Source organism: Mesoplodon densirostris, chromosome 3, assembly GCF_025265405.1.
Source record: "Mesoplodon densirostris isolate mMesDen1 chromosome 3, mMesDen1 primary haplotype, whole genome shotgun sequence".
NCBI classification, from domain to species: Eukaryota; Metazoa; Chordata; class Mammalia; order Artiodactyla; family Ziphiidae; genus Mesoplodon; species Mesoplodon densirostris.
The window spans coordinates 170,183,878-170,198,205 of record NC_082663.1 but is presented as its reverse complement, the minus strand read 5'-3'; positions in this window follow the sequence as shown (position 1 = coordinate 170,198,205).

Genomic DNA, 14,328 nt, shown 5'->3' with positions numbered 1-14,328 from the left:
CAAATCAAAACAAAATGAAAACAACCCCCCCCTTCCCCAAAGCAAAAAAAAAAGAAAGCAAACACAAAGCTCAGTGGTGGAGGCACTATTAAAATAATTGTTTGTCTTTAAAAATAAATGGGTCCATCATCTTAGGCTGTAATAAAGTAAATACACCCAGAACTTTATTACCATTATGTTTCCTCTTCATCCAGTTTGAATCACTCTTGTTAAAGATCTGACCTATTGTATGCCTGGGGTGACATCAGAATGGAACATACTGTTAAAGCCAGCTGTCAGCACAGAGAGATGGGGCGTGAAATGGGAGAAATAACAGAAATATTCTCAGTGCCTGTTGAATCCTTTGGAAGAATTTGATTGGGTTGCATCATCCTACACCACCTAAGTAAAGAGACTTTGTAAAAGCCATGTGCTTCTGTCCTTCATGAGTCTGTTTGCCAAGGCCAGAGGAGCTAGGGTGTTGAAGGAAAGCCTTCAAAGTGATGGAGCATACATGGGAAGGAGAGGAAAGGCCTTGAGCTTGCTGTTTCAGGCAGAGGTGATGGGAAAATATGAGTGGTGGAACCCGGACCAACAATATTGAAAGACCATGTTGAAAGGTTACAGCTCAAAGGATGTTTTCCAAGGGCTTTCATCATTATTAATGGGAGACTGAAATGTGTAAAGGATTTTGTGTGGTTAGTACAAGAGTAAATGTTAGGGTTTGTGGAGAAGAGTCATTTACATATGGAGTTTTCTAATCAGCTACACACCAGTGTGAACCACCAGCTACCAAATCACTTGTTCTTTGTATAGGAATGGGATCTGTATCTTCTTCAAAGTCCTACTGTATTTTCTTCCCAGATCTAAGCACACCTGTCCAGATACATGTAAACACACACACACACACACACACACACACACACACACTCTCCTGGACAGTCGGAAGTCTTCATAATTTCAATTGATATGGGGTGGTAATACTGGATTTACTGATTTCTAAATTTTTAATTGTTGTTTCTGTGAGATGTGTTTAAAATAAGAGTCAGAATCTCTTCTTAAGCCTCTTCATTGAAAAGTCTCTGGAAAGCCTTAGAGTGTTTGCTTCAGTGTCCTAGCTTGGTATTCGGTTCTATAGTTTTCTCCTTCATAGGAGGAAACTTTTTCACTGTGAGAATGGCTGTCAAATGCCTGCCAGCTGTTACTAGGAATCAGGAGAAATGTATCTAAACTTAATCTGACTGTCCTGGTGTCCTTACTGATAGACATCTAAAAGCCTAGGATGAATGCCCTGATCTTTGATTGTGTACATACATGCACTTATTGATTTTCCTAAAGCAAACTTCACAGCAGGTGACAGATTTCTTCTCTGGCACTTCAACAGTTCTTCTGACAGAGAGATTTGAGAGCTACTATTTTATGCAGATCATTTAGAGGAGCAAGGCTAGATTGCCAATGGAGCATAATATATCTGAAACATAACTTAAGATTGGCAAAGTCCATTTATTGGTAGTTGGGAGTGAGGAGAACTAGCTCTGAGCATATTCACAGAAGGAAATGACTTCTTTCTTGCATATGGAAAACAATATTTTAAAGTCCTCCAACCTCTTTCGTCCCCCAAACTTCATTGAATACCACTCACAGTGTCAGACACTAGGGTAGACATTGGGGATGGAAAGTTGAATACAATGCTCTGTTTGCCCTCAAGTCACTCTTGGATTTGGCTGTTTAATGTTTTGTTTCTTGTTCTGAAAAATATGTGAAGGGTATTAGCAGAATAGGAGCAAGAGTGCAATTGAAAAAGAACTCTGAAGGGTTTTTGTTTGTTTTTATTGCTTCACTTTCCATATAGGCATCTGGGAAATATAAGCATTCAAGCACAGAGTGATTGTGGGGTTACCAACTGTTCTAGTTTGCCCAGAACTAAGGGGTTCCTGTGCTGCAAGATTTTTAGTGCTAAAATTGGAAAAGTCTTGGGCAAACCTTAGCATTATGCCGAGGTTTTCAGAGAAAGGGACATCTTGAACTGCTTACGTCTTTAAATGCCTTATTTTTAAAGGGAATCTCCAATACAAAGTTGATATGTAGCCATTTCCATTGGCAGAATGTCTATAAGACTGGGAGCATATATACAGTATAACATTTACTTTTAATAATATAGCTAAGTATAAGTCTAGTGATCAACAGGGAGTCCTTATGGGCAATTCTGGATGGGAAAGTGATTGCAGTAGAGTAAAAAGCAAGACAGAGAGGAGGAAAGAGCTTTCCAAGGATTACCATCTCTTTTAGAGGTTTCCACGTTGGTCCTTGTCATAATCATTTATAAACATAGATTCCTGCACCCCCACCCCACCCCAAATTAATCAGTCAGATCCTTTGGGAGCAGAGTTTAAGGATATTTAGTTTTCATAAGTAATACCGGCTAAAGTTGAGGGATGGCTGCTGTATCCTTGTTTTGTTGTGTTTAAATAAATCATGCAATTCAACTCTAGCACTATAGTTCTTAACCCTCTCTGTGTCCTTAGGTTCTTAGGGCATTTTTGAATAATACTAGCTTTTAGGATGAGGCAAGCCTCAAAGATGCAAAACACTAAATTGTAACTGTGGAAGATAAATTAATCACTTCTTTTTGTCTTGCTTTTAAACATCCTTAGGAATCATTCTCTTTTCTTGGTTGTTTTTTTAGGACATCTTGTTTTAGAGGAGAACTGTTACTTTCCCTACCACTGGCTCATGCATAATAATAATGATATAGAGCCCTTCTGTGTTCCAGAAACATGAGCTCTTTTCTTGTTGTTGTTGTTGTTTTTATTGTTCTAATTTCAAGTCAGGACCAAAAGATAAAAACATTTTGTCTCATATCTATTCTTTGGAGAAAAATGTACTCCTGTTTCTACTGTCACAAGAACACACATAGATGTCTAACAATATGAATAATCAAGTTATAGAAAATATAAAATTTATATATCAAGATTTGACAAAGCAAATATAAAATGTATACACTACTTAAATTTGGCACAGAGATTAAAAAATACCACCTTAGCCATTAGTAGGAAAGCCCCAGTAAATTCTTGCCCCTTAAAAATGAATGAAACATTTATAAGGTTGTTAAACTAATTAAAAGTGTAGACCACTTGACTGGGGTGACTATAATGCCTTAGTAACCTACATAAGCAAACCAAAACCTAAGCCAGGTCAATACATTCAAATCTGACAAAATGAAACTTAAGAACAACCAATCACAGATTTCCAAATGGGCTTTCCCAAATAAGGGAACTGTTTATGCTATAGCCAATCAAATAATTTCCTTGCTTTACTTCCACATTTTATGATCCAAAAAAAACAAAACAAAAAGAAAAAGCAAACTCCTCCCTGTCTCCTGTCAGTAGAACGCTCTTAACCACCTGTGGTTTGGTGCTCCCCAATTTGAATCCATGTGTGCTCAAATAAACTCTTGAAATGTTAATGTGCCTCAGTTTACCTTTTAACAGTGTCTTAGGCCACAAAACTTAGGTGCAGGAAAACATAATTTATTTTTCCATAATTGAACATAGTTTGTATCTTAAAGTACCTGTTGGCAGAAAATAGAATCTTGAATTTGTATTTTAATAGTCTTAAAATATCATGTCCGCTGAACTGATTTTGTCATAGATATTATATGGGTTTTGCTCTGCTTTATTGAGCATTTTTATAGTTCAAGTTCTTTTATTTTTTAAACTTTTGGCTGCATTGGGTCTTCCTTGCTGCACGCAGACTTTCTCTAGTTGCGGCGAGCTGGGGCTACTCTTTGTTGCGGTGCGCGGGGCTTCTCATTGTGCTGGCTTCTCTTGTTGCAGGGCACGGGCTCTAGGCATATGAGCTCTGGAGCGCAGGCTCAGTAGTTGTGGTGCACGGGCTTAGTTGCTCCGCGGCATGTGGGATCTTCCCGGACCAGGGCTGGAACCCGTGTCCCCTGCGTTGGCAGGCAGATTCTTAACCACTGTGCCACCAGGGAAATCCCATTCAAGTGTTTTTAGAAATCCCTTAACCTGCAATGAAGTAGTACTTTACAATCCTGATGCTGATGACTAATGAATTTATTTTTCTGTGGCTTAAGCCAGTGATTGCCATAGTAGGATCCCTAGACCAGGAGCATTAACATCATCTGGGAAATTGTTAGAAAAGTAAATTCTTGGGCCCCACCCAGACCTACAGAATCAGAAATTCGGGTGGAGCTAAAGTTTCTGGCTTAGGTATCCTGTGCTATGGTAATATGAGAGTCTCAGCAACTCATCACCAGTGTTTTTTCTTTTGAGAGATTCAGCATAAAAGAAATGGGGAAAAGATGACCAGAAACATGTCATCCACATAGGAATAACATAATAATTTGCCTCTTGTCTTGAATGCTGTGAATATTGTCATTGGAGTAGGCATAGTGGGCTCATCTAAGAGAAAATGTATCTTCTATAAATGTGTCTGCTATTCATTAACTTTGAATGACAGGGTCTAAGAAAGTTTTAACTTTTATCAAAAGCATTGCAACTTAACAAATTTTTTTCCAATGAGACTTTTGGGGTTCAAATTAGCTTAGGGCACAAGAGAAGATAAATTGATGTTTTAAAAATATGCTCGTGAAGTGTGCTTTTAGACAGCGATAAGGTGTGATACCATCAGCATGCAGTGAACAAACCCAGATAAATGATTTACCATTTCCAAAAAGGTGAGGGTAGAGGGAATACCAGCTTGTGGGAGACTGACCTTGAATTCTATCTCTTATTTTCAGAGGGATTTCTGTTTTCCATTCCATTCGACAACTGTGAGCTGCACCTCAGTGAACTCTTTTAAAAGAATATCAATAAAGATGCTTTGCTTTGCTTTGCATTTGTAAGCTGTATAGAAGCTACTCTTCTGTTATCTCTCACCTTCCAAATCTTCTAACTATGCTTGGCATCGGCAACAAAGCTAAGGCAGCTGATATAAATCAAAGAAGCAATTAAATGGAAAAGTTTCTTTTCCCTCTCTTTCTTACTGGATAAGATATTTTAGACATAGTGAAAATAATCTCTTGGGTGCTAGGTTAAAGTAAGATATTTCCTGGAAATTCTATGCTCCAAATCCTTAACTAATACTCAGAAACTCAGAGATATGAGGAATTTTTTGAAAGCATAGTAAGAATAAAATTACGGTCTTTTTTTTTCTCTTCTGGAAATAGAGGGTTAGATGGTAAATTACCACATACATACATAAAATACACCTTAAAATCTAAAGGTATACAATATTTAATATGCTAGTTTATTTGTGGTATACCAGTAAGAGTAATGATATAGTTATCCACACAAAATAATACACATGCAGTTATATTTTTTCCACCTAATTTTAGGTTAATGAAAAAATCTCTTCAAAGTTTTTAGATTGAGTCTTCACTCTTAACAGACCTTTGAAGTTGGAATGATTACCCATTTATGGATGATCGTAGTCAGGCTCAGAGAAGTTTAGCAAATTCACCAGAGTCTACGGTCTGCAGTTGGTGGGTGTTAAGGCTCATATTCAGGTCTACTTAACTCCAAATGGCACACTCTTCTCACTTTACTACAACATACTGGGATTCTGGTTTCTTGGAGAAGACTTCTCTGAAGAGCTAACGCTACCTTTCTCCTTTTCCTTTTTCCTGTTTGGTCAACCTACTGTCTCATCAGCGAGACTTACCCACAAAATCATTCTGAGATCTTAGTGGAGATTACAGTGTAACATGAACTCAAACTTTACCACATTTGGAAATTGCACCAGACATGTATTAGGAGCTCAGTAAATACTTGTAAGATGCACATAGTTCATTGATTTATAGAGGATGCAGTGTGATTTTTTCCTTTTTTTTTCAATGGGTTGGGAAGAAACACAAACAATACTTGACATCTCAGCATATCTCCGTCTTTTCCTCCTATGGCCCTGGGGCCTGAGAGCTAAAGTACTTTTACTGAGCTCCGAATATTTTGTTAATTCAAAACTACACTTCTGTGAGAGTTAGGTCTGCGAGGCCTTTGGGATTCAGCCTGCCAGCATTTCAATATTGTGGAAACTGAGTGTTGAATATTTACTTAACATTAATAGACCCCTGCTCAGGGCTTTCTTTTTCAGATGTGGTTTCTGTTGTACTCCATCATTTCTGCAACTTACAACCATGTCAATGATACTGAATATAAGAAGCCTATTAATTTAGATTATTGTTCCTCACTCTTTTATCATAATTCTAATTGGTTCCTGGAAACGATATTTAGTCTTTGCCTGTGCATACCACCTATTATACAGTTGTTATTTCTTGTAGACTACATGTCCTATCAAATTTACTGATTTTATCAATCCTGTAATTTGTCTTATACAAACAATAGTATACGTATAGAGCAACTTCATATTTCTTATTTTGCATTCAAAATAATAAAAGTGCAAATGAAATCATAACAATTCAACATTTATGAATTATCATTAACTATTATAGCACCAAGTGTGTACCCTAGGGGGAAATTGAAGACAAATGTGTATGTGTTTTTAAAAACAACAGTACCAGTAAATCACAAATCATATTTACATGGAGTCATTACATGGAGTTGGGGGGCATTTTCATGAAACCAGTGCCTTTATTCTCCCTTTGTGGGTCCTGTTATTTATTTTTCACCTGTAGTTATAATCTTCAGTTCATGGTATCAAAATCTCCTCCAAAGTAACTTAATTATGATATCATGAGTAGAACATTTTTATTAGAGGTGGGAAATTATAATCCAAAATTAATGAAGTACTGAATAAATACCAAAATTCTGATACTATAATCATGTAAATATAATCTGGAGAAAAAGAGAAAAAAATTAAATTATCACAAAGTAGTAAAATTTAATTTTGAGTTGTTCATCCAGGACCTGCTGATGTGAATAACCACAAATTCGCTCTAGTTTTCCAGGGTAGACAACATACGTTGATTTGGCCACCCAGTATCTATTCATCTGCCTTTCACTAACTGAATCCCAGTTCTCTTTTGAGCTACCCACCATCCCCAGCTCTTTCCAAGTTTCCAGCATAGTTGACTTCATTCCCTGTTTGTGAGCGGATTATGTAGCCTAGGCCATAGCTAACCAGCATCTTGCATTTCTTGGGCAACAGTGATTGGATCAGATGTGTGCCCACAGCCTATTTAGAACTATTCAGAACCAATGATGCAATGAAGCCTTTCTGGAAATCCTGGAAGAGGGTTTCTCATTCTTTCCCCCTGAACATGTAGTTGAGAAGAGAAAATCTAGATTTGAGGTGTTTACCATAGAAACATAAAAGAAGAGCTGTGTAAGAAGAAAGCTAGTGCACAGAAGAGAGCTGGGCTGGGTCAGAAGAGTGTCCTTGTAACATCAAGCTGTATCTGAAGTGAGCTGTACTCCTGTGAGCTTTCCATTCACAAGAGCCAATATATTCCCTTTTGGCACAAGATCATTTGAATTGGGCTTTCTGTCATCTACAGCTGAGATCAAATATATTCTGCTAACATGAAGAGGGCATATAAGAGGATGACAATTCTTATAGTTCCTCACTGTACGTAAGAGACTAGGTTCTCATCAGGGATTGGTACCAACTTTCCAGCATGCCAGCAAATCCTGGACCTGCATCAATGCAGACATTATGGTGGAAGAAATGAGAAATTTCTGTTGTGTGCAAAGGCATATAAAGCATATCTGCTATAAAGGAAGTAGCAGGCCACAAACTGCCTCAGGATATGTATTAGAAATGAGGAAATGGTAAACTAGAGAAAAGAGTGAGGACTTGCAGTTTCCAATCCAGCACAGAAGGAGCTTTGAATTCGCTACTCTGCCCTAACAAGTAAAAAGCTGAGCAAACTGAAAAATCAACAACTCCTTTTAGATTCTTCAGAGAAGTGAGGTCACACAACAAACTGCTGCCCCCCCAACTTGAAGAGACAGACAAAGAATCACAATTTACTGGAGAGAAACCCAGAGCAGAAATTACAGGAACCAGTGGTGGGGTTAGAACATCTGATTGATGAATTGCTAGAGCCTCAGTGTGAGAGTCAAAAATTTGGGGCTTGGGGTGGGCTGGAGTGGCAATCATGAGGGGTATGTGAGTTTTACCTCCAGAAGCTGGACCAGGTTTTCTCAGTGAATATTGGAGAAAAAACCTTTCATAGGGACTTCCCTGGTGGTCCAGTGGTTAAGACTCTGTGCTCCCAATGCAGGGGGTCCGGGTTCTATCCCTGGGCAGAGAACTAGATCCCACATGCATGCTGCAACTAAGAGCCTGCATGCCCCAACTAAGACCTGGTGCAGCCAAATAAATAAATATTAAAAAATAAGCCTTTTATGCGTCCAGTAGAAGAGGGGGAAAGTAATGATTTTGAAATACACCAGAGCATTCTGTTCTTCTGTTAACAAGACTTACCTTCAAAAGAAACTATTTTACCAGAGCCTAAACTATTGGGTTTTCTTCAGAGCCTAACCAACCTAGGGAAAGGGAAATACTCAACTCTAGCCTGCTCTAGTCTTCCACATGGGAGAAGGGAAATACCCAGTTCCAGCCTAGCTATCCTGTCCACCTAAGGAGAGGGAAAAAACTGAGAAGCATTTGAGAAGTTCAGAGTCCAGAGGCACAGGCTAAATAAAAGACTGACACCTAATTATAGGAATATAGAAGGCTTCTCCTCCTCCTCCTTCATGCCTTACCATGACCTTACTAAAGGCCTATTTACTGCAGTTACATGGATATCAAGAAAAAAATTACAAGATATACTAAAAGGTGAAAGCAAGTGTGTGCATGCATGCACACACACACCAGTTTACAAAGACAGAGCAAGCATCAGAACCAGACTCAGATGTGACAGGGATGTTGGAATTATCGGACTGGGAATTTAAAACAGCTACGATTAATATGCCAAAGGCTCTAATGGACAAAGTAGACACCACACAAGAACAGATGGGCAATGTAAGCAGAGAGATGGAAATTCTAAGAAAGCATTAAAAAGAAATGCCAGAGATCAAAAACACTGTAACAGAAATGAAGAATGCCTTTTATGAGCTCATTAGTAGGCTAGACATGACTGAGGAAAGGGAAAGAATCTCTAAGCTTGAGGGTATAACAACAGAAATTTCCAAAACTGAAAGGAAATAGAGAAAAAGGACTGAAAAAAAGAACAGAATATCTAAGAATTGTGACAACTACAGAAGGTGTAGCATACATGTTATTGGAATACCAGAAGGAGAAGAGAGAAAGGAACAGAAGAAATCTTTGAAGCAGTAATGACTGAGAATTTCCCCCAAGTTAATGTACAATACCCAACCACATATCCAGGAAACTTAGAGACACCAGTAGGACAAATGTCAAAACCTATACCTAGGCATATTATATTCACACTGCAGAAAATCAAAGATAAAGAAAAAACATCTTGAAAGAAGCCAGAGGTAAAAAAATGCCTTACCTATATAGAATCAAACATAAGAATTATATCCAACTTTTCCTCAGGAACTATGCAAGCAAGAAGAGAATGGTATGAAATATTTAAAGCATTGAGATAAAAAACCCGTGAATCTAGAATTCTGTGTCCTGCACAATTATCCTTTAAAAGTGCAAGTGAAATAAAGACTCTCAGACACACTAAAGTGGAGGGAGTTTGTTGTCAGTAGACTTGCCTTGCAAGCAAGGTTAAAAGAAGTTCCATAGAGAGAAGGGAAATAATATAGGTCAGAAACTCAGATTTACATAAAGAAAGGAAGAGTATCAGAGAAAGACTGAATGAAGGTAAAATAAAATTTTTATCTTTCTTCTTTTTAGTTGACCTACCAGATAATTTGTCCAAAATAATAATAGCAGTGTATTTGATTATGTACTTATGTGTGCTTATGTATAAGTAAAATGAATGACAGCAATGATACAAGAGATGATGGGAGGGAGGAATTCGGATCATTTGTTGTTATAAAGTAGTGGCACTAACCTGTGAAGAGGCATAATGCTATTTGAAAGTGGACTTGGATTAGTTGTAAATGTATATTGCAAACTCCACAGCAACCACTAAAAATAAAAATAAAGAAAGAAGTATAACTTATATACTAAAAAGGAGAGAAAATGGGATCATATAAAATGCTAAATTAATACCACAAAAGGCAGAAAAAGAGTGGAAGACAAAAATAGGTTCAAAGAACTAGGGCAATGAATAGAAAATAGTAACAGCTGTGATATCTATTACTTAAACTGTATCATGAATCACTTTGAACGTCAGTAGTCTAAATGCATGAATTAAAAGACAGAGATTGTCAGAGTGGATTAAAAAATAAGACCCAAATCTATGTTTTATACAAGAAACCCACTTTAAATATAAAGCCACATATCTATTAAAAGCAAATGGATGGAGAAAGATATACCATGCTAACTCTAATTAAAAGAAAGAGGGACTAGCTGTATTAATTTTAGAGCAGACTTCAGAGCAAGGAAAGTTATCAGGGGTAAAGAGAGGCATTACATAATGATAAAGGGGTTAATTTTCCACGAAGACATAACAATTCTTAATGTTCGTGCACCTAACAATAGAGTGTCAAAATAAATGAGACAAAAACTGATAGAAGTGCAAGGAGAAATAGATGAAACTGCTATTATAGTTGGAGACTTTAACATCCCTCTATCAGAAATGGACAGATCCAGCAGGCAGAAAATCAGTAACAACATAGTTGAACTCAAGAGCACTATCAATCAACTGGATATAATCGACATCTATCAACCACTTTATCCAGCAGCAGCAGAATACACACTCTTCTCAAGCTCATATGGTTCATTCACCAAGAAAGACCATGTTCTGGGCCATGAAACACACTTTAAAAAATTTAAAAGAGTAGAAAATATATGTCTACTCTCAGACCACAATGGAATTAAAGTAGAAATCAATAATAGAAAGAGTTGGAGAATCCCCAAATACTTGGAGATTAAAAAACAAACAAATGAAACTTCTAAATAACATGTGGGTCAAAGAAGAAATCTCAAGCAAAAATTTTTAAAAAATATTTTGAACAAAATGAAAATACAGCTTATCAAAATTTGTGGAATGCAGTAAAAGCAATGCTTGGGAGGAAATTCAGAGCATTGTGTGTGTATATGTGTGTGTGTATACATGTATACATATATATGTGTATATATATATTATAATATATATATATGAAGAATGATTGAAAATCAGTAATCTAAGCTTCCACATTTGGAAACTAGAAAAAGAAGGAGCAAATTGAATCCAAAGAAAGTAAAAGAAAAGAAATAATAAAAATTAGACCAGAAATCAATGAAACTTAAAGCAGGAAGTCATTAAGAAAATTAAAAAAAACCCCAATAACTGCTGCTTTGAAAAGATCAGTAAAATTTATAAGCCTCTGGCCAGGCTAATTAAGGAAAAAAAGAGATGGCACAGATTACTAATAGAAATAAAAGAGGGGACTTTATATAGATGTCATGATTGTTGAAAGGACAGTAAAGGAATTCAGTGACCAACTTTGTGCCCGCAGAGTTGATAACCTTGATAAAATGGACCAGTTCTCTGAAAGACACAATCTGCCAAACTCACACAAGAAGAAATAGACAATGTGAATAGTCATATATATATAGTAAAGGAATTGAAGCAGTATTGAATAACCTTCCAAAATAGAAAGGACTAGGCCTAGATTCATTCACCATTCTACCAACATTTAATGCAGAAATTGTACCAGTTCTCTATGCTCTCTTACAGAAGATAGAAGCAGAGGACATGCTTCCTATTTATTCAATGAGGCCAGCATTACCCTAGTATCAAAACCAGATAAAGACATAACAAGAGAAGGAAACAACATACCAACATCTCTCATGAGCATAGGTGCAAGAATTCTCAACGAAACGTTAGCAAATTCAACAATGTATAAAAAGAAATTCAACAATGTATAAAAATAATTATACATCATGACCAAGCAGGATTTATCCCAGGTCCATGAGACTGGTTCAACATTTGAAGTAAATTATTGTAATCCATCCCCCATCAACATGCTGAAGAGGAAAAAACCCACATGATCATATGAATAACTGTAGAAAAAGCATCTGACAAAATCCAACATCCATTCATGATAAAAACTCTCCATAAACTAGGAATAGAGGGTGACTTCCTCAGTCTGATGAAGAACATCTATAAAAACCTACAGCTAACATAGTATTTAATGGTGAGAAATTAGATGCTTTCCCTCTAATATCAGGAACAAGGCAAGGATGTTTCCTCTCATCACGTCTTTTCAATACCCTACTGAAAGTCCTAGCTAGTGCAATAACACAAGAAAAAGAAATAAAAGGAATATAGTTTGGGAAGAAAGATAAAAGAATATTAGTTAGATAATATCTAAATGTAATTCATGATCCTGATTGGGTCCTTGATTTAAAAAAAAAGCTATAAAGGACATTGGGGGTCAATTGGAAAAATTTGAATATGGACTGTTTATTAAATAATATCAATATTAGGGGCTTCCCTGGTAGCGCAGTGGTTGAGAGTCCGCCTGCCAATGCAGGGGACACGGGTTTGTGCCCTGGTCCGGGAAGATCCCACATGCTGTGGAGCGGCTGGGCCTGTGAGCCACAGCCGTTGAGCCTGCGCGTCCGGAGCCTGTGCTCCACAATAGGAGAGGCCACAACAGTGAGAGGCCTGCATACCGCAAAAAAAAATAATAATAATATCAATATTAAATTTCTGCTTATGATTATGGTATTGTGATTATGTAAGAGAAATTTCTGAAGTATATAGAGGTAAAGTATCTTAATATCTATAAATGACTTTCAAAGTTTCAAGAAAATAATATGTATGCTTAATGATACATAAACATGAATTTATTTAGTCTTCCAGTATGGGGAATATTAGCAAAAATGATAATATCCAAATATGATAAGACCATGTGAAGGCAAATTCATATACTACTCACTGAAATAGAAATTTATACTACTTTCCTGGGAGGCAATTTTGTACATTTATTTATTTATTTATTTATTTATTTTTCTTTTTGTGGTATGCGGGCCTCTTACTGTTGTGGCCTCTCCCGTTGCGGAGCACAGGCTCCGGACGCGCAGGCCCAGCGGCCATGGCTCACGGGCCCAGCCGCTCCGCGGCATATGGGATCCTCCCAGACCGGGGCACGAACCCGTATCCCCTGCATCGGCAGGCGGACTCTTAACCACTGCGCCACCAGGGAGGCCCTGTACATTTATTTTTAAGTTTCAAAATATATGTGTATACTCTGATATAGCAGTATCACTTCTAAAATTTATTCTATTAATGTAATCAGAAAGTAATACATACACATCCATAAGGAAATTCCTTAAAGAGATATTTATAATGAAAGTAAAAGGGAACAACCTAAATTTCCACGAATGATGGGTTGACTTTACTGAAGTCTCCAAAGCTGGGCACATATATTAGCTCTGCCCAATCAGCACATTGTATCTTTCCACCTGCAGTGATTGATTCAGGGTTGGGCACCTGATCCTACCAAAATAAACCTGAGACTTTTGCTAGAGTGTTGGAGAGAAAAATATTTACTCTTCTCCTAGATTTGAATCTGAAAGAATGTGACCCAAGACTTTTAGAAATACATCATGGAGAGAGCCATTTTTGAGAATGAAGCCATTACACAGGAAAGTAGATTTAGGACTTCCCTGGTGGCACAGTCGTTAAGAATCCGCCTGCCAATGCAGGGGACACAGGTTCGATCCCTGGTCCGGGAAGATCCCAAATGCCGCGGAGCAACTAAGCCCATGCACTACAACTACTGAGCCTGTGCTCTAGAGCTCATATGCCTAGAGCCTGTGCTCTGCAACAAGAGAAGCCACGACAATGAGAAGCCTTGTGCACTGCAACAAAGAGTAGCCCCAGCTCGCCACAACTAGAGGAAGCCTGCGCGCAGCAACAAAGACCCAACCCAGCCAGAATTAAATAAATAAATTAAATAAAATAAAAAAGAAAGTAGATATACGATATGGAGTGAGACTTGTTTAGGGACCTGGCTCCACCAGTAATTGAGGCTTTGGACTCATTAAGTGAGTTACTAAGTCTGGACTGTTTCATTAAGTTATTTACTAAGTTTTTTGTTTTTGTTTCCACTTTTTTTTTCTAAATCCAATTTGAGTAGCACTGTCTTGTCATTTAGAACAGAAATCATTCTGACCAACAATATCCTTAGACATGAGGATTAGAAATGTGCGAACCTAAAGGATATGAACATTTCTTATGTTAAGAGCATGTATCCATTATTGCATTTGTAGTCAAATGAAAATTGCTATTACAGTTTTAAATTGGCATAATTATATAATACTGCTTTTAGTGTTATTTTTGATTTCTGA